We start from the raw sequence: 15,533 nt of genomic DNA, 5'->3' as shown, positions 1-15,533 counted from the left end.
TCTCAGGGCCAGAACCAGTCAGAGGGAGAGTTGTGGCCAGGTTGGTCCAGAGAAGTCAGGTGCTTGGTTGCCAAGGAACATCTGTGTTGGAATATTATACGCAGGCCCAGCAAAGCCAAATTCCTTAAAAGCAGCTTCTTTCTGACCAGATGGTTTCAGCAGCCTTGACAGAAGGGTGTGTGTGTGTGGCGGTGGGTGGCGTTCTCAGTCTGGGCCTCCCCATCTTTTTTTAGGGCTCTGTCCTTAGTGACTCTTCCCCAGTAAAACTGTACGTGGTGCTTTTCTAGCACTTAACTAGCAAGGAGAGAGCACGAGCTCTCAGCAAGGGTCTTCTGTGCTAGAGATCATTCAGAGTCACCCAGGGGGTGGCATTCCGTGGTGACTCTCACTCCCAAGTATCCATGCATACAGAGCGATGGTTATATGAAATCCATCAGTAATCCCTAGGCCTAATTTAAGCCAGAACTGCCCTTCTCTGAGTCCTGACCTGCTGCTATACATTGTTCATCCAAAAGAGACAGGGCTTATTCAGTGACCAAAAATCTTAAATGTTGGCCCTAAAACAGTCTCTCATTTACCCTGGAAGAAAGTGAGGGTCAGATATGGGGGAGGGAGTTGCTCAAGGACATGCAGATGGTAACTGAGGAGATGACAGTTCTCTTTCTTGCCCAACATCTATGTTTCCGGGAAGTTGAAACCTGGCAAAGCATTCTAACATGTGAACAAAGGGGTGCATCCCTGGAAAACCCACAGAGGAGGGGTTCGGACTAAGAACAGAGTCCCCCAGAATGGCATGGGGGACCTAGCGCACGGCCCTGCCCCAACCAACTCGGTGAGACTCTCTGCCTGGGAGGTGCCAAGTGTGTTTTGAACACACTCTCTGGGTGCTTCTGATGGGCTGTGCAGGTTAAGAACTGTGGTGCTCAAAGGATAATTTCTCCTGAAGGAGCCAATACGGCCCCTATTTCTCAGGCAGCTAGTTATCCACTGACTGCTCATCCTCTAACAGAGTTAGCAGAGCAGCGAGGCTGAGGGTATGTATGTGCTCTGGAGCCCAACTGCTTCCCACCTCACGGTTCTTTGGGCCAAATATGTAACCATTTCTCTCCTCAGTTTCCTCATCTGCAAAATAGAACTGGTAATAATACCTACCTCAGAGGGTGGTAGTGAAAACTAAGGTAACGCATATAATACACATACGTTTGGCAAACAGTAATAAGCCTTACCCTAATGAACGTTAGCTGATAATAATTTATTAGTACATTTGACACAGTAGTTTCAAATGTGAGTTGGAAATGTCATTCTGGGAGCCTCTGGGATGGGTAGACTGGTGTGGTTTCCTCTAACCAAAGTACTTGGTTATCATCTTTGGAGATTCTTCTTAGCTAAAAAAGGAAGGAGCATTCATACATATTGTTTTAGGTTTACAGGTGCAGAGTGATCTGGAAATTAGCTTTGGCTAAAAATCAAATAGCTTGATCATTTCTGTTTCCAGCAATAGAGTGGATTAGGTAGCCAGAACACTTTTCCAATCCAAAACAACTGAAATGCTGGATAATGTGTCTAAAAAAAATTTTTTTGCAAATGTATCTCTGAGCTGACATGGAAATAAGATAATTCTCTCAGTTCCCACACAAACTGAAACCAAGAACTCTAGGAAATAAATGAATCTTGAAAATCTGAGCAGGGAGCAAGTAGATTTGAAAAAGAACCAACCAAATATAACTCCTGAATATGAAAAATTAATAGTTGAAATTAAAACCTCAAACGATGGAATAACCAGAAGATTAGATACAGTTGGACAGAAATAATGAAGATGGATGCAATGACATTATCATGGATATAAATTTGAGAAGTTAAGCAATATTTAAAAGAGGCAAAAGTGATAGAGAGGGAGCACCAAATGAGATGTCTCAGTCTGATATGGGGAGAGCATTTTGTTCTAACAGATAATGACTGAGAATTTTCAAGATCTCTTGGAAGACATTAATCTTCAACACATCCAAAGGAGGATGAATAAGAGGAAAAACACTCCTAGACACATTACTACAGACTGAAGAAAAAGAGCTGATGTTGAAAGCAGCCAGAGAGGAAAGATGGATCTTTTACAGAATCATGCAATTAGTGTTACTGCTGACTTCTCACTATTAATGGAAGCCAAAGGGCATAAAGTACTGAGAGAAAATAATTGTTAACAAAAATTCTATATCCAGCCAAATGATTTGTCAAAAATGAGGGCAAAGTAAAGATGTTTAACATAAAAGAAATAAAACAGATTATTTACCACCAGAAGGTCTCCACTAAATGAAATTCTACACAATATAGGTGGGAGAAAATGATCCAAGAGGGAGAAAGTGTGATACAAGAGGAAATAGTGCACAAATATACTCCTAGTACGTGGATAAACATGGATAAACTTTGACTTAAATCTAAATAAACCTTAACTCTGTAACATGATAGTAATATCAAATTTCCAGGGACAAAACATATGAGAAGGAAAATATCAGACAAATAAACATTGGACTGAGTGGGGGAATAATTGGAATTCCAATTGGAATTGGAAGACCATGAATTTTTCAGGAGGAGGAGGTTAAAGATATTAATTTAGAATTGTTAAAAATGCCCTTAAAAATTTTAGGGCAATCACAAAAAGAAAAGATGTGAGGAGTGTCACTTCTAAACAAATAGAAGCCAAAGGAGGTGGAAAACAGTGAAATACAAATAAATAATAAAAAACCTTACTTAATTTGCAAGAAATGGAGGTGAGAAAACAAAAAAAAGTGAGACAGATGTAAAACACATAGTAGAGTGGTAGAAATAAATTCACGTATATTAGTAATTATGATAAATATGACAGGACTAAATTCCCCAGTTAAAAGACAAAAGTTGAATCAACAATAGCCAAATTATGGAAGAGCCTGAGTGTCCATCGACTAATGAATGGATAAGGATGTGGTTTACATATACTATGGAATATTACTCAGCCATCCAAAAAAAAGAAATCTTGCCATTTTCAACAACATGGATGGAATTAGGGAGTATTCTAAGCAAAATAAGAGAAAGACAAATACCATATGATTTCACTCATATGTAGAATTTAAGAAATGAAACAGATGAACATAGGGCAAAGAAAAAAAAGAAAGAGAGGGAAACAAATCATAAGAGACTCTCAACAATAGAAAACAAACTGAAGGGGCTCAGTCAGTTAAGTGTCCAGCTTTGGCTCAGCTCGTGATCTCACTGTTCGTGGGTTTGAGCCCCGCATCGGGCTCTGTGCTGACAGCCAGCTCAGAGCCTGGAGCCTGCTTCAGATTCTGTGTCTCCCTCTCTCTCTGATCCTTCCCTGCTCGTGCTATCTCTCTCTGTCTCTCATAAGTTAAAAAAAAAAATTAAGAAAACAAACTGAAGGTTGATGGAAGGAGGTGGGTGGGGGACAGGTTAGATGGGTGATGGGTATTAAGGAGGGCACTTGTGATGAGCACTGGGTGTTTATATGTGAGCTATAATCACTGAATTCTACTCCTGAAACCAATACTACACTGTATATCAACTAACTGGAATTTAAATAAAAACTTGTGGGAAAAAAGACAGAAATTGATAGCCTGGATAAAAAAATAATCTAGAATATGCTACTTACATGAGACACATTTCAAACATAAATATGTAGAAATATTAGAAGTTAAAGGAGTGAGAAAGATACAATAGACAAATAGTAATGAAAAGAAAGCTGGAAAATATATTAGTATCAGAAAAATATATTATTTTAATTTTAATTTTTGAGAGAAAGAGACGAAGCGCAAGTGGGGGAGGGGCACAGAGAGAGAGAGAGAGAGAGAGAGAGAGAGAGAGAGAGAGAATCTGAAGCAGGCTCCAGGCTACCAGCTGTCAGCATAGAGCTGGACACAGGGCTCAAACTCACAGACCATGAGATCATGACCTGCGCCAAAGTCAGACGCTTAACTGACTGAGCCACCCAGATGGCCCCAGAAAAAAACACATTTTAAAGCAAGTAGTTTTATGAGTGATAAAGAGGTCTCTGCATAGTGGTAAAATGTTTAATATCCCAAACATGTGAAACAATTTCAAACTTATAGATTATCTCTCTCTCTCTACCCACCTATAATTTTCTATCTATGCTCAAAATACATAAAGCAAATGACAGCACTAGAAGGGAAGCCAGACCAATCCATTGTGCTAAGAGGAGATTTTACATCTCTGTCAGTAACTCATAGGTTCAGCAGATAAATATCAGTAAGGGTATAGAAGATTTAAAGACTATATTAATAAGTTTGATAAAGGGAACATATAGAGAACTTTGTACTCTGCAGTTGGAGATTATTGCTTCTTTTTAAGCATAATGGAATTTTCTGTGAATAAACTTCAAATGTAATTAAGTTAGAAATCAATAACAAAAACTATAATGCGAAAAAACCTTGCATTTGGAAATGGAAAACATTAACAACTCATAGATCAAAGGAAATATCATAATGGAAATTTAAAAATACATAAAGTGAATATGATGAAAATATTGTTTTGAAACTTCTGGAATGCAATTAAAGCAAACTAGGAATAGAAGAGATATTGTTCATCTGAAAAAGGACTTTTTTAGAACCTACAACAAATATCATTATTAATAGTCAGAAGTTTAAATTCAAAGGATAAGATAGAAATGCCCACTTCCAATATTCCTATTCTACAGTGTGTTTGAGGTCATAGTAAGGACAGTAAAACAAGGAAAATATATAAAAAGTATAAGCATTGAAAGGAAGACAAAAACTGTTTTCAGAGGTGGGATTACAAGAGAATCTATGTCTTGATTTTTAGGGTTAAGAGTTTAGGAAGATGACTGCACATAACATTAATATAAAAATCAGTTGCATTTCTATATACTAAAGGCAATTAGTTAGAAAAATATATAATTTTAACAGAAACTATTTAGAAACAAAAAATAGGAAGTGCTTAGTAGGACATTTATAAAAGAGATGTAAGTCTTTGTAGATAAAATTCTAAAACTTTACTGAAAGACTTGAAAGTAGTCCTAAAGCCATGCCATACATCATGTTTACATTTCAAATAGGAAAGCAATATGATAAAGATATAAATTTCTCCCTTTGTGATCTACCAATTTAGTGAAATTCCAGTCGGAGTTTGTGTTTTTAAATTGTTTGGTAGACCATAACTAGCAGATGCTTAAATTTGTATAGAAGGTCACAAGGCCAAGGATGGTCAAGACAATGTTGAAGAAGCAGCAGCAGGTGGTGGGACTCTCCCTTTGACAGATCAAAACTTCTGATAAATATTCAACCTCAGAACTTTTCTTTAAGGAAGACAGCTTTAAGACAGTAAAGAGATGAGACAAATAGTAAGATGTGCAACCTATAACTATGAAGGACTTCCAGAATATATACCAACTCTCATGAAGCAGTAAGAACAAAACAAATGACTCGGTAGAACCGTGGGCAAGACATGAACAGGCATTTTACAGAAGGGGACTACATACTTGACTCACAATCGCATGAAAAGATGCCCAATCTCATGATTAACTAGGGAATTTATGCATGAAAACTACAGTGCAAAGCCATTTTACACCACCAAATCAGCAAAAACAACAAGGTTGATAATTTACAGTGTTGCAGAGGAGTGGTGAGGAAATCATATGAGCTACTAGTGGGAGTGTAAGTTGGTACAACCACTTTGAAAAACAGTGTCACATTATGGAATATAAACCAGTAAGGCTGACTCCTGCCTGAAGAAACTGTCATGTGCATGTGCAGCTGCATTGATCTTAGTGGCTCCAAACTGTAAACAACGTGAATGCTCATCCACAGTGGAACACATGAACTGCAGTATATGTGATTCAGTGCATGAAGAAATCCACACAGGCATGAGAATGAATGAACCCTGATGGGGGAGTGTGGGGCAAGCTGAGGGTGAAATACAGGCTGGCACCCCTCTCCTTCACCCCAGGTGGAATATGTGTGATATCCCTTGAACATTCCTGGCTACCCAAGAGAAAGGGTTTACGTCTTGCCATGGTAATGTGGGAAATTAAGGCAAATGAAAAATTAACTTCCCTTACTGCCCACAGCCCATTGACAAGTCCTTGAAACAGGCAGAGTGACCTCCCTCTAGAAGCTCGGCCTTCTTGATGATAACACTCTGCTAGGGGCAAAAGGGAATCTTAGCTTAACATTACCCTAACGTCCAGGATCCTGTAAGTCTACTTCCTTTATCTCAACTGCCCCAAGATATATGCTGGCAATCATCATGCTCCAAGCTTACGGTCCTCTGATACATATCTGAAGGGTTTCATGACTGAGGTTTTATTAAACAGTAGTAAGTGGCATTTCCCTAGCAACAGCTAGCCCCTCAAGGTCCTGGAAACCTTGCTTCCAATATACCTTGGAGACTTACTTTATCCCTGAGCCCCTCCCAACCTTAGGGTATGTAATGCATCACCTGTCACAACCCCAGTGCAACTCTTCCTGCCCCATGGGTAGTGTCCCCATGCTCTCAAAAAATCACCGTTTTGCACCAAAGATGTCTTCAAGAATTCATTCATGGCCATTGGCTCAGACCACTCCACCATCACCCCAAAACTTCATTAAACCTCACACAGCTGCCTTCAGTAACACAAAGGAGTCTTTTTTTTTTTAAGTTTATTTATTTTGAGAGTGAGAGCGAGAGAGGGGAGCAGAGAAAGAATCCCAAGCAGGCTCCCCTCTGTCAGCATGGAGCTGGATGTGGGGCTCAATCTCACATGAGATCATGACCTTGTAAGGATGAAGGTTTGAGACAATAGAAGGGCACACATTGCCCAAGGCAAGAGGGACCACCCTTGTAATACCCTTAACATTCCTAAGGGCAGGCCTAAGGCTAGTTACACCCTATGTGAGGGTCCTGGGTCTACTCTGTGATTGGTTAACACTCTAAATGTTGTAATTGGATAAACCTGTCAATAATAATTGGATTCCTGTAACTCCCCCTTCCCAAACTCATAAAAGCCCTACCCCACCTTTGTTCGGGGCTCTCAGCATGGATCCTCCACGCCTGTAAGGTCTGTGAGCCCGAGTTTAGGCCCCGGCGAGCCTAAACCCGTAATAAAGCCCTTTGCTTTTGCATGCGTGATTCGGCTTCCCTGGCAGTTTCTGGTTTTTGGGGACGATAAAGAAATCTTGGGTATTACAACCTGAGCTGAAATCAAGAGTTGGACCCTTAACTGACTGAGCCACCCAGGCCCCCCAACATGAAGGAGTCTTTTTTTTTTTAATGTTTTTTTTATTTTTGAGAGACAGAGAGAGACAGACAGTGTGAGCAGGGGAGGGCCAGAGAGAAAGGGAGATACAGAATCCGAAGCAGGCTCCAGGCTCTGAGCTAGCTGTCAGCACAAAGCCTAACACGGAGCTCGAACCCACGAACCATGAGATCATGACCTTAGCCGAAGCTGGACGCTTAACCGACTGAGCCACCCAGGCACCCTTGAAGGAGTCTTTAAAACATGAAACCGAGCACTGTAAGAACACGAGTCTGAACCTAGCAGACGCCATGACAGGCTTTAAGTTTCCCCTCTAAACTAGGTCTAAAGGTCAGTCTCCAGAACTATTAGGCGGTTACACATTGCCTGAGGCAAGAGAGACCACCCTTGTAAGACTCTTAACATTCCTAAGGGCAGGCCTAGAAATAGAAGCTATAGGTAATCAGTTATTGCTAAGGCTAGCTACACTCTATGTGAGGGTCCTGGGCCTACTCTGTGATTGGTTAACACTCTAAATGTTGTAATTGGATAAACCTGCTGTCAATAATATTGTGTAATAATAATTGGATCACTGTACCTATGTCACAATTTCCTGTAACTCCCCCTTCCCAAACTCATAAAAGCCCTGCCCCGCCTTTGTTCGGGGCTCTCAGCACGGATCCACCACGCCTGTAAGGTCTGTGAGCCCGAGTTTAGGCCCCGGCGAGCCTAAGCCCGTAATAAAGCCCTTTGCTTTTGCATGCGTGCTTCGGCCTCCCTGGCGGTCTCTGGTTTTTTGGGGGCGATATTAAAATCTGGGCATAACAGCACAAGGAGCAAACCACAACTAAACTCATAACAATATGGTTCTCTTGATATAAATGTAAAAACAAAGTTAATTTTTAGAGGTTATATTCCTAGGTGATAAGGCAGGAGGAGGCGGTTAGCACAAAAATCAGGCCAGTAAGGTTAGCTGGCTGGGGTGGGAGAAAGGAGGAAATTTTCGGGGATTTTCAGGTTTGCTAAGATTCTATTTCTCTTCCTCAATGGCAAATATGCTGATGTTATGTTATTATTAGTTTCCAAACTGTACAGAATCTTTTTATATCTTTCCGTGTGTATGATACAGTGTGCGATGAAAACAAAACAAAACAAAAGCTGTTGGACAAATAAAACTGAGACTGTCAGCTGAACAAAAATTGGGGGGCTGTGTAACAGAGGACCCCAGGCTGAGGGACCTGGCACCGTGTCTCCCACAAGGCAGCACTGCCTTCCTGGGTCTAGTTTACAGAGGAGTGTTCTCTCTGACATGCCCTGGCTCCACCCTGATCCTCCTCGCTCCTGGCAAGGAGAAGAAAGGGGCCTTTTCTCTCACTCTCTTTCCCTTTGTGTTAATGAGATTGCCGGTCTGGGTCAACTGCTTTGTCCAAGGTCACACAGCTACTGAAGGTTCCCAGTCCACCGTTCATTTCACCTATTATTATGCAGAGTTTCATTTTATCCTTCCCGGGAGGGACTCAGAGAAGAGAATATTAAAAGGCTACAGTAATTAGCCTCACATTGCAACACCCTTGACTCTGGGCTACCTCCTTCAACAGGGGAGGGGAAAGTTTAATTTGCCCTTCTCAGACAGGTCTGAGATTCTGGCTAGAAAGCAAGAGTACTTCCCAAAGATGTCCACGGGTGCCTGGGATCCATCTGGGTCACTATTGTTCACAGTGCTCTTTGAGCAGTGACCCTGGAACTCGTGCAGGGGGTAAGGCATTAGGTCTCATCTGTTGGGGGGATGGGGTAGGTTGTGTGGACAGCTCAGAGTAGACTGGACAGATATCTAGGGTTGTGAAATTGCTCTTTCTCTCCTGAAAATGTTCTCTGCCTCTTGATGCCAGCCTCCGACCTGCACATCAGAGCTGCACGTGAGTAGGTGAGGGCTGCAGGTGGGCAGGTGTGCGTTTGGAGATTCCTGCTGCTGCCCAGACTCTCTCCTCCTGTCTTGGTTGCTATTTTAAGGAGAGGATCTTGTAACCCTTTCTTAAAAAAAAAAAAAAAAAAAAAAAAAAAAAAAACCTCTCGGGACGCCTGGGTGTCTCAGTTGGTTGAGTGTCTGACTCTTGAATTCTATTCAGGTCATGATCCCAGAGTCACTGGATTGAGCCCCATGCCCGGCTCTGAGCTGGGTGTGGAGCCTGCTTGGGATTCTTTCTCACTCCCTCTGCCCCTCTTCCCTACTCTCTCTCTCTTTCTCTAAAACAAAAACATTAAAAAAAATTTTTTTTATGGTCCCTTTCTGTTCAAACATGTATAAAGTAGTGAGAGGTATAAACTGCAGTCCCACTTCTCATAGTTGCAGCTGTTTCTGGGTTTGGTTTGGATATTCTCTCCTCAGAAAGCATCTTGTGGAATGCAGACTATGGCAAATGAATAGAAACACATCACAATGTGGGATGGTCAGTTCTGCTAGGCTAGAGCCCATCAAACACCTAAGCTGGATGTAGTTGTAGAGGTATTCTGTAGATGTGATTAAAGTCCACAATAAGTTTACTTTAAATGAGGAAATTATCCTAGATAATCTGGATAAGCCTGATTCAATCAGCTGAAGGATCTCAGAGCTGAGGTGACGCTTCCCTGGAATAGAAGAAATTCTGCGTGTGGATAGCAGCTCAGGCTTTGCCTCAGTTTCCAGCCTGTCCTTCCTGATGGTCTGCCCTATGGATTTCAGATATGCCTAGAGTTACGGGTTGAATTGTGCCCCTCCAAAAGACGTTGGAGTCGCCACCTGTACCTGTTAAGGTGATCTTTCTTGGAAATTGGATCTTTGCCAATGATCAAGTTAAGATGAGGTCTCTAGGGTAGGTCCTAATCCAATATGACTGTGTCTTTATAAAAAGGGAAATTTAGACACATGGACACATATAGAGGGATGATGATGTGCAGACTTAGGGAGAAGATAGTCACCTACAAGCAAAGGAGCACCATATGTGTGGCCGTCTCCTTATCCTACTGTGACTCTATTTCTCCAACAAAACCCTGACTGATGCAAAATGATGATATAATAGCATTTAAGTGAGTGGGGACAGAAGAAGCTGTACTATGAACTAAGTAATTCTGGAAAAAGTTATTTTAACTAGAAACTGTGAGGCTCAAGGCAAAGAAAGTGCACAAAAACACTGTACTCCACTTAGTAAAGTTGTTTCTCACAGGGTACAGGCTAACAATTCTGAAACTGCTTTATTTGTAGACCAGGGTTGAACAAATAAGTAATGGATGGCAGATGGTGGGAGCCTGGTTTCTCATTGTCAGGGAGGGAAGTTACAGGTAAGCAGGAAAAAAGATAAAACAAACTCTGTGTTACTGGATTAGATTTGATAGCCATCAATAGGAACCATGTTTAGATAGACAGACAGACAGATAGACACAGGAACAATTGTCGAGATGTGTGTAGACATGAGTTAGTTTATATACATGCTTTTCCTTACTCTGTTCACTGAGAGGACCTAGAAACAATGACACCCTGGTAGCAATGAGCACACCTAGCACCCAGATCTTGATTTCTAATACTATTTTCCAGTGAAAGAAACCACAGCTCCTCAGAGAAATAACTAATTCTAGGATTAGGGCAAGAAATATATAAGATGAGTTTGAAGCGCCAGAGAATAAGAAAGAGCTAGAGCAAAACAAATAATAAACCCAACCACATTGATGGGGGGGGGGGGAATGTCAAAGAGACACAGGAGTCAATCTGAAAGAAAGAGTACCTGATGGCCAACACTGAAACAATTTAAACAACAAAATAAACATAGTACTGCAGTATAACCCCAACTATAATATAGAGATATAGGAGTCTATATTATTAATAAATGATTAAATAAATAAGGGAGAAGAGACAAAATTTCTTTACAGAAGAATTCCAAATAATATATGTAGATGTAGATACTCCTCACTCTAGAATGTGGAACTTAACCTTCTCCACTCCCCAGGTGGGCTAGGCTTATTGATTTGCTTCCAAAGTACAGAGTATAGAATGGGAAAAATGATAACTTTATACAGTGGAGAAACCTGGCAAACACCACCTTCCTCAAGTGATGAAGGGCAGCATCAATGGTGATGTCATCTTGATATCCTGCGTCCCCTGACACAGAGTAATGAGGACACTTAATCTTTGTGGTCTTCTTTCCAAACACTTGTAACTCCTCGCCAATCATAAGAAAAACATTATGGAAACACAAATTGAGAGGCATTCTACAAAATACCTGTCTGGTATTCTCACAGATGTTAATGTCATTAAAAACAACAACAACAATGACAACAAAGAAAGACTAAGAAACTATCAGAGGCCAGAGGAGACTACGGAGACAGAACAGTTAGATACAATGAGATACCCTGTATTTGATCCCGGAACAGAAAGAGGACATTAATGAGAACACTGGTGAAATCCAAATAAATCTGGAGTTTGGTTAATAGTAATATACCAATGTTGGTTTCTTAGTTGTGCCAATAGACCATGGTGAGATGAGATGTTAACAGTGGGGAGGCTGTGTGACACACATATGGGAGTTCTCTGTGCTATCTTCGCAATTTTTCTGTAAATCAAACATGATTCCAGCATTAAATGTTTTATTTTAAAAAGGCCATTCAGCTCCAACATTCACTAGATGTGTGACCTCAGGTAAATTAATTAATCTTTGGTACTTCAGTCTCATCTCTTGTGAAATGGAGATAAACCATTTAACCTGCTCATAGGCTTGTTCCAAGGATTCCATGAGTTAATACAAACTGCTTACAACGTGCCTAGTGCAGGGTAAGTTCTTGATAAATGTTGGCTCTAATTATAATACTTCTATTTTCTCCTACAGACCATTTATTCTCCATCACTGCTTGCTCAGTATGTGATAATCCACCTCATAGAACAGTATTATTTTGAGTGGGCCGTGGCTGGGGAGGTACAAAGACGACCTGCTGGGGAGTAAGAAGAGAAAGTAGAACTTCTGTTTATACACAGTATTCAGTTCATCCTTTTATGTTTCCTGTTTTTGTGCATGTGCTGTAATGTGTATCTTAATCCAGTTTATCAGAATATAATTTGTAGATACCCATATGAGGACATTCTGTCTCTTTCTCCTAAGTTAGAGCACGCTCTTGCTTCCATATGACCTTCCTTGGGCTCAAAGACACGGCCACTTAAGCTAATTTTGCAGTAAGCCATAAGGCCTAAGCCATTTAAATCTGCATGAAAATAATATTTTAGTCCAGAAAGCTGAAAGTGTTGAGGTTGATTCAATATATATTTACTACCCAGTGTTCTTTCAGCCTGGATTGCTTCAATTTGTTCCATTACTGGACAAAAATCTCACCACTTACTTTAAAGAATCTAAATTTTCCTTCTGGCTTCTACCAGGCCTTATTTATGACTTTACAGTACTCTTTTGCAGTTATTTCAGGCATAGTAAGTTTATGAGTCTAAAGCTTTTGGACCTGACTAGCGATACTTGATAGAATATTCTTGGGGCAGGGAACTACATAACTGACATCGTTTTAAGTTTTGTATGCATTGACTTATTCACCATCATTTATTCACAATCATTCACTCAAATGCTGGTTTAGTTTTTTTTAAGACTTTTGAACAAACAAACAAAATCACCAGGTTTAGAAATAGTCTGACTTAGATTTAAATCCTGCTGGATTTCAGTACCTGGGTTTAAATCCTGCCATTAACCAGTTGTGTGTCCTTGGACAATTCTGTTTCTTTTTTTTTTTTTTTTCTTTTTTCTTTTGGAACTCCTTTACATCCACTTCCTCATTGGAGGAACAGAATGTTTATCTTGCAGGGCTGCATAAGGAATAACAATATGTTTGTAAAGCTCTTGGCTCAGCCTCTGGGGCATGGTAGGCACTTAACAAACAGATGGTTTTTCCTATTATTGTTGTTAATTTATTGCTATTGTGCCAACTACAAGGGTAGACCTAGGAAAAACAAGGGTGGCTGTGGCATGGTCCTTGCCTATAAGGGATGGACACACACAAACGCACACACCCTAAACATATTATTGACACATTGATGTACCTGGTAAAAAACAAAATAGGAAATGGAAGCTTACAATGCAAAGCAACGCTCTCCTGACTTACGTGCCCTAAACCCGAGTCCTGTTCTCTCTTGTTTCTCTTTTTGATTCTTCTGTGGTTTATTCCATAATCCAAACAATAAGCTTATTTTTTTAAGTTTATTTATTTATTTTGAGAGAGACCACAAGTACAGGAGAGGCAGAGAGAGAGAGGAAGAGAGAGAATCCCAAGCAGGCTCTGAACTCTCAGTGCATGGGGCTCCATCCCACAAACCGTGAGATCTTGACCTGAGCCAAAATCAAGGTGCCCCCAAACAATAAACTTATATCAGTATTACTTAATTTCCTCAGCTTTAGAACAGTCTTTTGACTCCTTGTTATGAAAATATGGTGAGGATTTAGGTCACATGGCTCCGTACTTCCTCTTCTTTTCCTAAGGTTTGATAATTATTATTTCCTAAAAATTCCTCAATTGCTGATATTTTTAACTTTAAATGCTATGCTCAAACCTCTATTTCTTATTCTATTCACCTTCAGTCAGTAATTTACTTCCCTCTCTTAAAGGCAAGGTCACTCTTCCTCTTTCATCTCTTACCTTCTGTAAGAAGCAACCCAATTCTCTAAAATGCAATTTGGTGAATGACAAGTCTGCCAAATTTACCAAATGTAGGATTTCGGCATTTCATGCTGATGTGATTGCTTTGGATTCCTCCTCAGTAATTTCACTTTTCCGGAGGATGCAAGCCAACCCCCTGAATTAATCTGAAGCCCCTTTTTCAGTTATACCTTCATTTTTAATGTTGTCAACATTCATAAGCTCTCCATTCAGTTCTGCATTTGTAATAAAGGCTTTCTCTATGGTTGATTTAAAAAGTTATAACCCATAAAAAACGCACTTGTGTTATTACGGTCAGTTCATTAGTGCCCACCACAGGGAGGGGCGATATGTTGGGATCACATGGTGCTCTCTACAGATTCAATATCAGGACCTGTGGGCTACTCACAGGGGAAAGAGGCACAATGAAGTCAAGGTCAAATGGTTTTCCTTTTCTTTCAATCTGATGTTGCTTAAAATCATATCACATTTTACTTTGTTTTGTATTTGGATTACTGCCTTCTTGCATAGCCTTTGGTCTTCCTGACATTTCTCATCAGGAAGATGTACTGAATCAGGTTGCATTCAGGAAATGCTTCACCAGTGTCAACACTTCAAGTAATTTCTTCAGAAAAATAAAAAAACCAATTTGGGCTGAGAACACCTACAAGTCTCTGGAACATGTACCCTAGCAGCTGACTCTAAGTTTATCGCAGATTCAGATGTTCTCACAGATTGGGACATATCTTCGTTTTAAGAGCAAACAGCATCTGTGGATTTAGGGTCAACTTGAAAGGGAAGCACATGAACTCTCTCAAGGTACACTCAGCAGTCATTTGAGGTCAGAGTTTCCACAGATTTCTGAGACTGAGGCTCCAAGTAGCTCAGCCCACTGCTGAAGGATTCATCTGTATCTCAATATTCTGCAGAGGCCTCAAGGGACCAAGATAAGTCACCTGCCTGAAGTGCCATAGGTGGGGAGTAGCACTATGGGAATTCATATGTCTACACAGCACCCTTACATGGAAACATAGCGTATTTGGATTTGGCCATGGGGTCTCGGCAGTTGAGAGAAAAGGCAGTGCTAATAGGGCAATGGGAGTGGAAAGAGATTTCAGGAAGATTGAAGAAGCAATCCATTTTTCATGCCGCCCAAGGCCAAACCACATCTGGACTACAGCTCGCTGGTCAGGTTGCAGAGCTGTTCATCTTCCACGCCTCTCTTGCAGCCGCTTTCTCTGTGAATGATTAGACGAGGTGTATCGATGTTTTTCTGAACCATATGGCCTCTCCAATCATTAACATGGCCCTTTATCTCCTCCCTTGTCACCCAGCCTTCTCCCCTTTGAAGCTAGTTGTGAAAGAGATAAAGTCCTAAGAATTAGAATTATGTTTCCACCCTAGGTCTTTCCCAGAATGTGTCAGAGTTGATCAATTTGGAAGGCACCCACATTCCCACCCCTCTCTGGGAGCTGTGCTTGGGCTCCGTATGCTCCCTGCACTAGTCTACCTTGTCAGCCTCCTGTACCACTTCCCACTGCTTACCTGGTCACCCTGTTCAAACCCTTCCTGGCCCCAGCTCCCAGTTGACGCCAGAACGAGATCTGGTTTCTTGCTCTGGACACACCAGTATCCCCAGGATACC

General features: G+C 40.9%; 1 long non-coding RNA gene across 4 annotated transcripts in view; it reads left to right on the top strand.

The window, feature by feature from the left end:
* LOC115301776 overlaps window positions 1-15,533 on the top strand; it is a 99,653-nt gene that overhangs the window by 17,495 nt on the left and 66,625 nt on the right. The window contains exon 4 of one of the 4 annotated variants that reach the window (XR_003913279.1): window positions 12,088-12,319. The exons of the other annotated variants lie outside the window; for them this stretch is intronic. This is a non-coding gene — a long non-coding RNA (uncharacterized LOC115301776). Of the gene's footprint in view, window positions 1-12,087; window positions 12,320-15,533 lie in introns of those variants that run through there. 4 annotated transcript variants of the gene reach the window in all.

Source organism: Suricata suricatta, chromosome 9 (assembly GCF_006229205.1).
Source record: "Suricata suricatta isolate VVHF042 chromosome 9, meerkat_22Aug2017_6uvM2_HiC, whole genome shotgun sequence".
Lineage (NCBI taxonomy): Eukaryota > Metazoa > Chordata > Mammalia > Carnivora > Herpestidae > Suricata > Suricata suricatta.
Note: the sequence above shows the minus strand (reverse complement) of the source record. Positions and strands in the feature narration are given on the sequence as shown.